Source organism: Octopus sinensis, linkage group LG20, assembly GCF_006345805.1.
Source record: "Octopus sinensis linkage group LG20, ASM634580v1, whole genome shotgun sequence".
Classification (NCBI taxonomy): Eukaryota; Metazoa; Mollusca; class Cephalopoda; order Octopoda; family Octopodidae; genus Octopus; species Octopus sinensis.
In genome coordinates this window covers 21845336-21856296 of record NC_043016.1, presented here as the reverse complement: position 1 = coordinate 21856296, position 10961 = coordinate 21845336, and positions in this window count along the sequence as shown.

The following is a 10961-nucleotide window of genomic DNA, read 5'->3' as shown; positions in this document are numbered from 1 at the left end:
TCCTTTTGAACGGCAGTTTTCAACACAATTTCTAGTAAACTAAACACTTTTAAACTTCGTTTACTGGTAGAATGTGTTTATAAAACATCATTTTTTCTTGGCTTTATTGAGAAAATTCCATATGTTGTAACATATTTCCACTTTAAAATCGAGCATTTCGGCAATTTTAACCAATCAAATACGTCCATTTGGAGTCAAAACATACCGTGCTGTATGAATATGTCCTCGTTTAAGAAACAGATTGGGTTTATTTACATTTGCGAAGAAAAAAAGATACCCTTCCCCCATCCCTAACCCTAACTATAACTAAACCTAACCCTAAAATAGATTAAAATGCAATAGATCGATACTAGGGTTATAATTATGGGTGACATTTTCATTTGACACTGCTAGAAAAAAATCCCATTTTCCGTAGCGGTTTCGTATGAAATTGTCACCCATAATTATAACCCTAGTATCGATCTATTGCATTTCAATCTATTTTAGATTTAGGGTTAGGGGTAGGGAAGGGTATCTTTTTTCTTCACAAATGTAAATAAACCCAATCTGTTTCTTAAACGAGGGACATATTCATACAGCACGGAATGTTTTCACCCCAAATGGAGGTCAGCGATTGGTTAAAATTGCCAAAATGCTTGAAATTGAAGTAGAAATATGTTACAACATATAGAATTTTCTCAATAAAGCCAAGAAAAAAATGATGCTTTATAAACACATTCTACCAGTATACGAAGTTTAAAAGTGTTTAGTTAACTAGAAATTGTGTTGACGTATGCCATTCAAAAGGAAAAGATCCCAGCTAATATTAAAATTAAATAGGAAAAATATTCAGGCTTTGTAATTGTTAAGCATGGAAAACGGACGTTAAACGATGATGATGATGGTAGTGGTGTATGAATTGATAACAACTTTTCTTACTTTTATGGGAATGGAGAACATCATTCTTCACCTATTTCGAATAAACACAAATATAAAATTGAAATGTTTTTAATTTCCGCCCATTTTTATACTCTGACTTTCTCACCACGTTTCCCATTTAAGTAGATACATGTTATTTGCATGTGAAATTTGTTTGTTTTTGTGGCTGTTTTTTTAAATTAAAACATTTTATTACATATATAACATGTATGTATATTTCAACAGACAAAAAAAAAACAGAAAAAAGAGAGAAAGAGAAAAATATCAATGCAGCACCAAGTGCTTCAATTGGTCATACACCACAAGGTTCAATGGAAACTACTGAGGCAAGCCAGCATGCTTGAGGTCTTACCACAAGCAATGGAGAGCCTAAGGCATTGGAAAAGCCAAGCACCTGTCACTTTGGTGAGGCAAGCTACCAACAATATCAAGAACTTCATAGTTAGTGGCCCAGTCCCATCAAACATGTCAAACGCCACAGGTTGGAAGTGATAGTTCACTGCCAGGTCCCAGTACTTCAGGGTTTTGTTCCATCTGGCTATGGAAGCAGTGACCCTGCCATTTTCTGCAGCATTCAGAATGTGGGAGAGAACAAAAGTGTTGCAGACTGTAGTATCCCAGATGAGGCACCTACCTCTTACCCAAGGACAGAAGCTAAGGCCATCTGGTCTCTTCCCACCAGCTCCAGAACTGAGGGAATATTAATCCGAGTCAGGGCCCACTTAATGATTAAGTTTAGCTCAGTGTGATGAGCAAAACAATCAGCTTTAAGTGGCAAGATAGACCATGAAGACTTGTGGGATCGAGGGGCCTACCACAGTGACATTTCAGTCCCCTACAGTCGTCAACTCCTACTCTTAGTGCAATGGAGATCTCTTCAAAACATGCTAAGGTGTGTTACACATACTTGAAAGTGATAACATATACGAAAATACATTTGATGTCTCTTCCTTTCTTTATCTTTCACTATTTGTAACATTTCTCTTTTGACAATGGCCATTGTCACATTATCTGCTAACAATAATATTGGTCTCAAATTTTGGTATAAGGTAAGCAATAGACAAGTTAATTCAATTACTTCGACCCAATTCAATAATTTATGTTATTTTACTTCCTGAAGGAGTCTCTCACCTAGTAATTTATTAAGAAGAATGTAGGTAATGTTGTTACTGACTTAGATCCAAATTACACAAAACCTCAACTACAGAGAGACACATCCCTTAGACCAGGGTTGATATTACAAGCAAAATGCAAAATGATTTTAAAAATTCCTTTGCATTCAGTTAAGTGATTCACAAATCAACTGACAGACAGAGGCAGTATTTATTCAGTGTTTCTTCTGAAATAATTATGAAGATGTTGGATTTGCTGGTCTTGCTGAATAAACTTGTACATGTTGCAACAGATGAAGCATTTGCAATGGTGATGAAAAAATGCCAGATTAATTGAATGCATGAAAAGTGATCCCAGCTTTTCAGAGTTTTGTAACGAAAATGTGAATATCTTCTCTGGACCTTTTGGGGGTGCGAGAAGCAATCACTTTCCGTTGCTTTAATAATCCAGAATTCTCTACCAGTCAGAAACAAACAAGACGCAAACGTAATAATATATATCTACTTTATTCTCTTATGTGGTAACAGATAATTGGTGTATCTGGCATCCACTTGGTATAGATGTGTCTCAGCTGAACCTTATCGCTGTAAAATAAGAAAGTGTTCAAATGCAAACGACACTTGTCAAAGATGGCGTCCGGAGAAAGGAGATGATGTAGTCTGCAACAATTGGTTAAAAGCTTTGGTAAAAGCTGCTGCTAGAATCAAATTCGGACAGAGAGAATATACGTATTGTACCTTCGATAGCCATGTCTCAAGTCACTGCCTGCTGCTGCTATCACTCCGGACCCCTTTAAGGTTCACGCTCCCCTGCCTCACGGCTAAACTGCCACGTAGGCAAATGGTCCTACTTCCGGTGGTGAAGGCACCAACCCGCACGCGCGAAACAGGAATGGACGGTGCGCGCGCGCGCCGCTGTATAGCGTCACTACAGTTTCTTCTCACCTGTATTATTCCTGGTGAATACCTGTGTAGGAAATACGACCGTACGTAAGGAGTTGGTGACAAATGTCTCCTTTTGAACGCTGCATGGTTGTCCCTAACATAATATGAAGCCAAATACATGATATAAAATACAGTGCCAAAAGGAATAAATGAGGACAACAAACCGTTCTACTGTTTGAGAGAGAAGAAGACTTTATTTACAATGGGTACAGAGAGAGAGTGTGTGAGTGCTAGCAAGGTGTTGTGTATGTGCGCATGCGACAAGCATTTGTGTCTGTGCGTTCGTGTGTGCGACAAAAGGTACAGATAAAGGTGTATGCATATACAACAGAAATACAAAGCAGAAGATGCGTCTCAGCATGTTGAGTGAAGATGGAATTAGTTTACCAGTTCGTGAGGTACACAATAGCAAGAGTTCTGTTGATGTGTACATGTTTAAGTCAATGGAGATGGAGACAATGATGGTGATAACGGCAGCAGAGATGGAGAACATCCTTCTGTCGCTGGTGTATAATAGTGTCTTCATGGCTGGAGCAGTGGCATGGCTAGCTGGCTGCACCAGGCTTCAATCTTGATCTGACAGAGTTTCTACAGCTGGATGCCCTTCATAACGCCAACCACTCTGAGAGTGTAGTGGGTGCTTTTACGTGCCACCAGCATGGGGGCCAGTCAGGTGGTACTGGCAATGACCTCGCTCAAATCTTTTTACACATTCGAGTGAGGTCATTGCCAGTACCGCCTGACTGGCCCCCTATTTGTCATTATCATTTAATGTCCATGTTCCTTGATGGCATGGGTTGGACAGTTTGACAAGGATCTGATGTGTCCATGGACTGCAACAAGCTCCAGTATCTTCTGCATGATTTTTATGGCTAGATGCCCCTTCTAATGCTAACCACTTTAGTGTGGACTGGGTGAGGAGTTTTTGTGCATTATTGAGATTGCTATGCAGTTCATATGAACCCTGGGGAGATAGTGAGGTTAGCTCCATGCAAGGAATTGAGAGGATTTCAATGAGAGATTGGGTTCCAAGCAGGTTCCTGCAGAGGGATCTGTATTGCCACTGATATTCAGGAGGTGAGAAAGCAGAGAGAAAGAGAAAATAATCAGTAGGAGCTGCAAAACATAGATACAGGGTATTCCTGCTAAATTTGATGTTTACGTGCATCACAAAGATCTGTGACAAAGATCTGTGACATCATGACCACTGCTCAGTGTTCTATGAACACTGTAAAGGCTGTAAAATGTGACATGGATAGCTGCAACAGAGACTACATAGGTGTGGTTAATAGGAAGAGACACAGCAGATGTTTTGACTGTGCCCACATGCAGAATTCACTCCCACATTTTTGAGCAGGGCTTTTGGCTTAATTCAGGGGGCTATGTGAGCTGCTGGAGACTATGGTCAAACCCTGGCTAAAGACAGTTGCAACTGAAAGGCCATATGCATGGCAACAGGAATCAGCTTCTTACCATACTTTCAGAAAGAGTGGCCGTTAGAGAATTTCTAAGACTCCACCAGCCCCAATTTCTAACCTACTTTCTCTGATTGTAATCTCATGGATAACTATCTGTAGGATGTGGGTGAAAAAGACACCAACCATTCTGCCAGCAACAACAAGACAATGTGACACATGAACCTGTGTCCATTATAACCTTTGAACAGGGGAGGTCAGCCGCTTCCCCTTGCTGGTCAGGCATCTGCAGACTAGTTTCAGGGTATTTGCCCCTTATTACGTAAAAAGCACGTAAAAAGCACCATTTGAGCATGAACGTTACCAGCACGTGAAAAACATTCGAGCAAGGTCGTTGCCAGTGCCGCTGGATTGACGCCTGAGCATGTGGCACATAAAAAAACACTATTTCAAGCATGGCCATAGCCAGTACAGGTGGCACGTAAAAGCACCCACTGCACTCTTGGAACTGTTGGCGTTAGGAAGGGCACCAGGCTGTGGAAGCTCTGCCAGATCAGATTGGAGCCTGGCGCAGCCATCCGGTTCGACAGTCCTCAGTCAAATCGTCCAACCTATGCTAGCATGGAAAGCGGACATTAAAGGATGATGATGATATATATATACACACACTGTGCTTGAGGAGACCCTGTCCTTGAGGAGACATCAACATCAAAAAATCAAATGGAAATTGTAGTTGTGATACCTGTGCCGGTGGAGCGTAAAAAGCACCATCCGAATGTGGCTGATGCCAGCGCCGCCTTGACTGGCTCCCATGCCAGAGGCACGTAAAAAGCACCAACCAATCATGGCCATTGCCAGCCTCGCCTAGCACCTGTGCCGGTGGCATGTAAAAAGCACCCACTACACTTATGAAGTTTTTGGCGTTAGGAAGGGCATCCAGCTGTAGAAACACTGCCAGATCAGACTGGAGCCTAGTGCAGCCTTCTGGCTTCCCAGACCCTGGTCGAACCGTCCAACCCATGCTAGCATGGAAAACAGACGTTAAACAATGATGATGATACATATATATATATCTTAATGTATAAAATCTGTTCTTATAACTTGAGTATTATTCATCCGATCATACTGAAATTTTAAATATGGATACATGAGAGAGCTGGGCGTTCTGTAATCTAAAAAGATTTTCAAGATCATTAGTTTCAAAGTGAGAATCACTATTTTTGTAATTTTTAATGTCCTGTTTGTTCTGTCATTAAAACAACCAGTTGCTCACACAGCCGGCATATACCATTTCGCTAGCAACAAGGGGAGTACAGTCAGTCAGAACCGTTGCTATGCTGTCTTTCTTATTTCCTCTCTCTGTGGAGTAATCTTAATCTTTAGTTACAGTTTCTCATTCAAACTACATAATAGACAGAATTGTTGGATTAGGACAGTAGGGTGTTTTGAGGGAGATTTGGCTGCTATTTCTACCAGGTCTAGCTACCATGTAGAGATCTGCCTCATTGATATTATATATTCTGTATGCTTTCCAGAATCGTGTTACAGATTTTGACGTATAGGTTATCAAAAGATTCAGTACTATTTAGGCTTCAAATTAACTTAATTTTCATTCACATATTTGCATTTCAAAAGTTTAACATAATCTCCATAAATCAACTATCGTAAAAATTTTATACTATTACGTCATATTTTCTATATGTGTGTGTACCTTAAGAGATGTCAGTTATCACGACACACACCTTCACTCACTCACTCTATCTCTCTTTCTCACATACACATGTATGTATGCACACACACATACACACACGTCCATTTCATATAGACGTACATACATCTTTCACTTTCTTTCTCTGTTCTTTTTGCTTTATCTTCTTTCAATTTCTGCTCTCTTGAAATAAAATTTTTACGGATACAACTACTTACAAAAATAGGGATTAATGTATAATTTCTTTCTATGTTCATAATTTTTTATTTAGAATATTGGAGGGATTAATGCATAATTTCTTTCTATGTTCATAATTTTTTGTTTACAATACTAGGAAATATATACTACCAAAGAAAAGACGTAATCTCTCCAGAAACAAGTATAAAGCAAGGAGGATTGTAGAAAACCGAAGGTGAGAGTCTGAAGAGAGAAGCTGGATGAGATTTTCTCAACATCAGCAAATGCATGTTTCAGCACTTAATGTTTTAATGATTAGACAGAAGTCCAATAGATTAGCTCTTAGAAACAGACTACATACAAATTCATTCTTCACAACTACTGAAGCTGTTTTCAGATATGATCCATCCCATTCTTATAAAAATAACTCAGTCCAAATTGGTGTGCTAAACACAAATTGTCTTTTCTGTATAGTTTTTAAATTTTCAAATGAAACAAATGGTATGAGCTGCTCAAGTGGTCAGGTAACATTGCCAGCACTACCAGCTCCTTCTCAACCTCTTATGGATCTTCTAGAAGGCATTTCCATCCAGTCAAAGGATTTTCTGAACAATATCAGACAATACAACTCTGCAAATGATATCACTTAGTGCATCAAGAATTTACGATGATGTCAAAGTTCAAGGGTTAGTCTATCACCTCATTAGTTCCCTGTTACCCACAAACGAACCACAGTTCCTCCAAATTTACTTTATGAGTGATGTAGGACAATAAACCCAAAGGCGGTGTCTACATTTCATACGATGGGTCGTGTTAGACACAGCGCCTACTGCTGCAAAAGAGAGCATATCCACTGACAGCTTCTCGGTGTGCTCAAAAATCACATAACCGCCACAGGTTAGGGCCTGAAATACTCCAAACAGACACATAGCATGTTGCTTAGTTGAATTAGCCCATCATTTACTCCACAAATGTTTTGTTGTCAATGCTGCACTTTACCATATAACTTATTTCAACATAACTATAATATATTATATACAAACTATGCCATTTTAATCCCGAGCAACGCCAGGTATTACTGCTAGTATAAATAAATCTATATATATGTATATATACATAAAAAAATTTATCCTCTCTTAGAAGTAAATTTATTACCATAATATATATATATATATATTCGTTTTTGGATTTGGTTTGCAAGATTCTTTATGTGTGTTTGTGTTGAAGCATATTCTGTTGTGTCTAAGGAGTCATTCTCTTTTGGTGCTTTATAATTTTCTCACACTCACCAGTAAAATTTTAACTTGTTTCTTTTTTATTTTTCTAAAATTTTCATTGCATCTTACAATCTTTTGCAAGATGCAATGAAAATTTTAGAAAAATAAATAAGTGGAAATTTTACCAGTGAGTGTCTTAAATTATAAGGCACCAAAAGAGAATGACTCTCCCCAGACAAAACAGAATATATATATATACATAATATATATACATACATAATATATATACATACATAATATATATACATATATTATATATATGCATAATATATATATATACACACATAATATATATAATATATGTATATGTATATAATCATCATCATCGTTTAATGTCCACTTTCCATGCTAGCATGGGTTGGACAGTTTGACTGAGGACTGGCAACCCAGATGGCTGCACCAGGCTCCAATCTGATCTGGCAGGGTTTCTGCAGCTGGATGCCCTTCCTAACGCCAACCACTCCAAAAGTGTAGTGGGTGCTTTTATGTGCCACTGGCACAAGGGCCAGTCAGGCAGTACTGGTAACAGCCGTGCTTAAATGGTATTTTTTTATGTGCCACCTGCACAAGAGCCACTTGAGCTGCACTGGCAATGGCCTCACTCAAATGATTTTTCACGTTCCACCAGCACAAGTGCCAGTAAGGCGACGCTGGTAACAATCACGCTCGAATGGTGCCGCTTACGTTCACCGGCACAGAAGCCAGTTAACTGCTCTGGCAACGATCACGCTCGGATGGTACTTTTAGTGCTCCACTGGCACGGATGCCAGTCATCAAATTTGATTTCGCTTTTCAATTTCACTTACCTCAACAGGTCTTCGCAAGCAGAGTTTGGTGTCCAATGAAGGAAAGGTACGCATAACTAGGCTGGTTACACCCCTGGCATAGGCCACAAGGTTATGGTCGCACTTGGCTTGCCAGGTCTTCTCAAGCACAGCATATTTCTAAAAATCTCAGTCACTAGTCATTGCCTCGGTGAGGCCTAATGTTCGAAGTGGCCTTCACCACTTCATCCCAGGTCTTCCTAGGTCTCCCTCAACCACTAGGGTTTGGCACTTTTTCACACAGCTTTCCTCATCCATTCTCGCCACATACCATACCAGTGCAGTCGTCTCTCTTGCACACCACATCTGATGCTTCTTAGGTCCAACTTTTCTCTCAAGGTACTAATACTCTGTTGAGTATGCACACTGACATTACACATCCATTGGATCATACTGGCTTCATTCCTTGCGAGCTTATGCATGTCCTCAGTAGTCACGGCCCATGTTTCACTGCCATGTAGCATGGCTGTTCATACACATGCATCATACAGTCTACCTTTTACTCTGAGCGAGAGGCCCTTTGTCATCAGCAGAAGTAAGAGCTCTCTGAAATTTGCCCAGGCTATTCTTATTCTACCAGCTACCATTTCAGCGCATCCTGACTTGGTCACCTACGTAACGGAATCTATCAACTACTTCTAGTTTTTCTCCCTGGAATGTGGCGGAAGTTGTTCTCTGCACATTTTCAGTGTTTATTGCTCCTGAGCATCTGCCACATACAAAAACTATCTTCCTAGTTTAGCCTTCCTTCGATATTGCTGTGCCTCTTATGTGTCCATAGCTTACACTGGGTACATCTTATGGAGTTTCTACCTAATCTTTTTCTACAGATCGAGCAGGGCCATCTACCTGAAGGGATTTGTAGTTTGCCTGCCTTTGTAGTTATTAGGACTTTGGTTTTAGCTAGGCTGACTCTAAGGCCCTTCGATTCTAATCCTTGTTTCCACACCTGAAACTTCTCTAGTTCTGATAGTGACTCAGCAATTAGAGCAAGGTCATCAGCATAGAGGAGCTCCCAGGGGCATCTTGTCTTGAATTCCTCTGTTATTGCTTGGAGACTATGATAAATAGGAGGGGGGCTAAAAATTGAACTTGGTGGACCCCTACCCGGAATTCTTCACTGCACTCGTTGCCAACCCTCACCTTACTGACAGTGTCCCTACACATGGCTTGCACAGCTCTCACTATCCATTCATCTATCCCTAGTTTCCTCATATATATTATATATAATTTATATATAATATATATATTATATATATACACATAATATATATATATAAATCTGTGTGTGTGTATATATAACTGAACGTATTATCTTACATTACAATAGAGATGTTATTGTTTCCCTTTTGACACGTAATACTGAAATAGTGTAAGAGATTTTTTTGGACCATGACACTGCATGGACCTAAATAAAGCAAAAGTAAAATTTGAATGAAATCGGTTAGGTAGTTCTCGAGTTTTAGTGATGCAAACATTCAGACACACAGACAGACAGACACAAATTCTCCGTTTTATATATATAGATATATATCAATATATTATTTTTAATTTGTCCCCTCACCATCGCTTGACAACTGATGTGGGTGTTTACGTCCCCGTAACTTAGTGGTTCAGCAAAAGCGACTGTTAGAATAAGTACTAGGCTAACAAAGAATAAGTCCTGGGGTCGATTTCTCGAACAAAAAAAGCAGTACTCTAGCGGTACTCTAAATGACTGAAACAAATAAGAAAATTTAAAGAATATTATAAATTTATTAACATTATAATATAATTATACTATAAAAAGATGTAACATAACAAATAATTAAAACAAATATATATATATCCTACAATTTGTTTCGATTCATATCCACTAGTGAATTTATAAAAAGTTCCCATTTATATATATGACTCTCGTCAGACAAAAACACTGGACAAAAATTTCATGCAAGGACTGTTAAATCATGAAATAGATTAAAAATATACCTATGTTTACAAGCGTGAGTGTTAATAATTTTAAAATATAATAAATAAGAACAAAACCAAAATTCAAATAGAAAAACTAAATTAAATAAACAAAATAATTATAATTGTCATAAAATGTTCGTATGCATCTTTAATGTTATTTATCTAAAGATATTTAATCTAAAATAATCACTGCCCATTTTTATTATATAAAATCTATATAAAATGTTAAGAATTTATGGAGTAGGAAATATATTATTTTATAAATTCTATATACTATTATAAAAAAATGAGTATATTCCTATTCACACACGAAATTCATTAAAAAAATCTTTTAATCAACAATTATTTCAAGTTTCTTCTAAATATGTCGGTGTTAAACAAATGTATACACTATACTATTTCTTACATAAAAATAATGATATATAAATAAATTAATAATCAGAATTTTACTAAGTTTTTACAGAAGAAAATAAATTTGAGAAAGCCAACAGTTTTATATTTCTATAATTTTTAGTATATATATATCATCATATTATGTTCGAAAAAAACATGATATAATGATATATATGCTAAATATTATAGGGTCAACAAGAAATATTCAATATGCAATATACAATAATTATTCAAAAAGATAT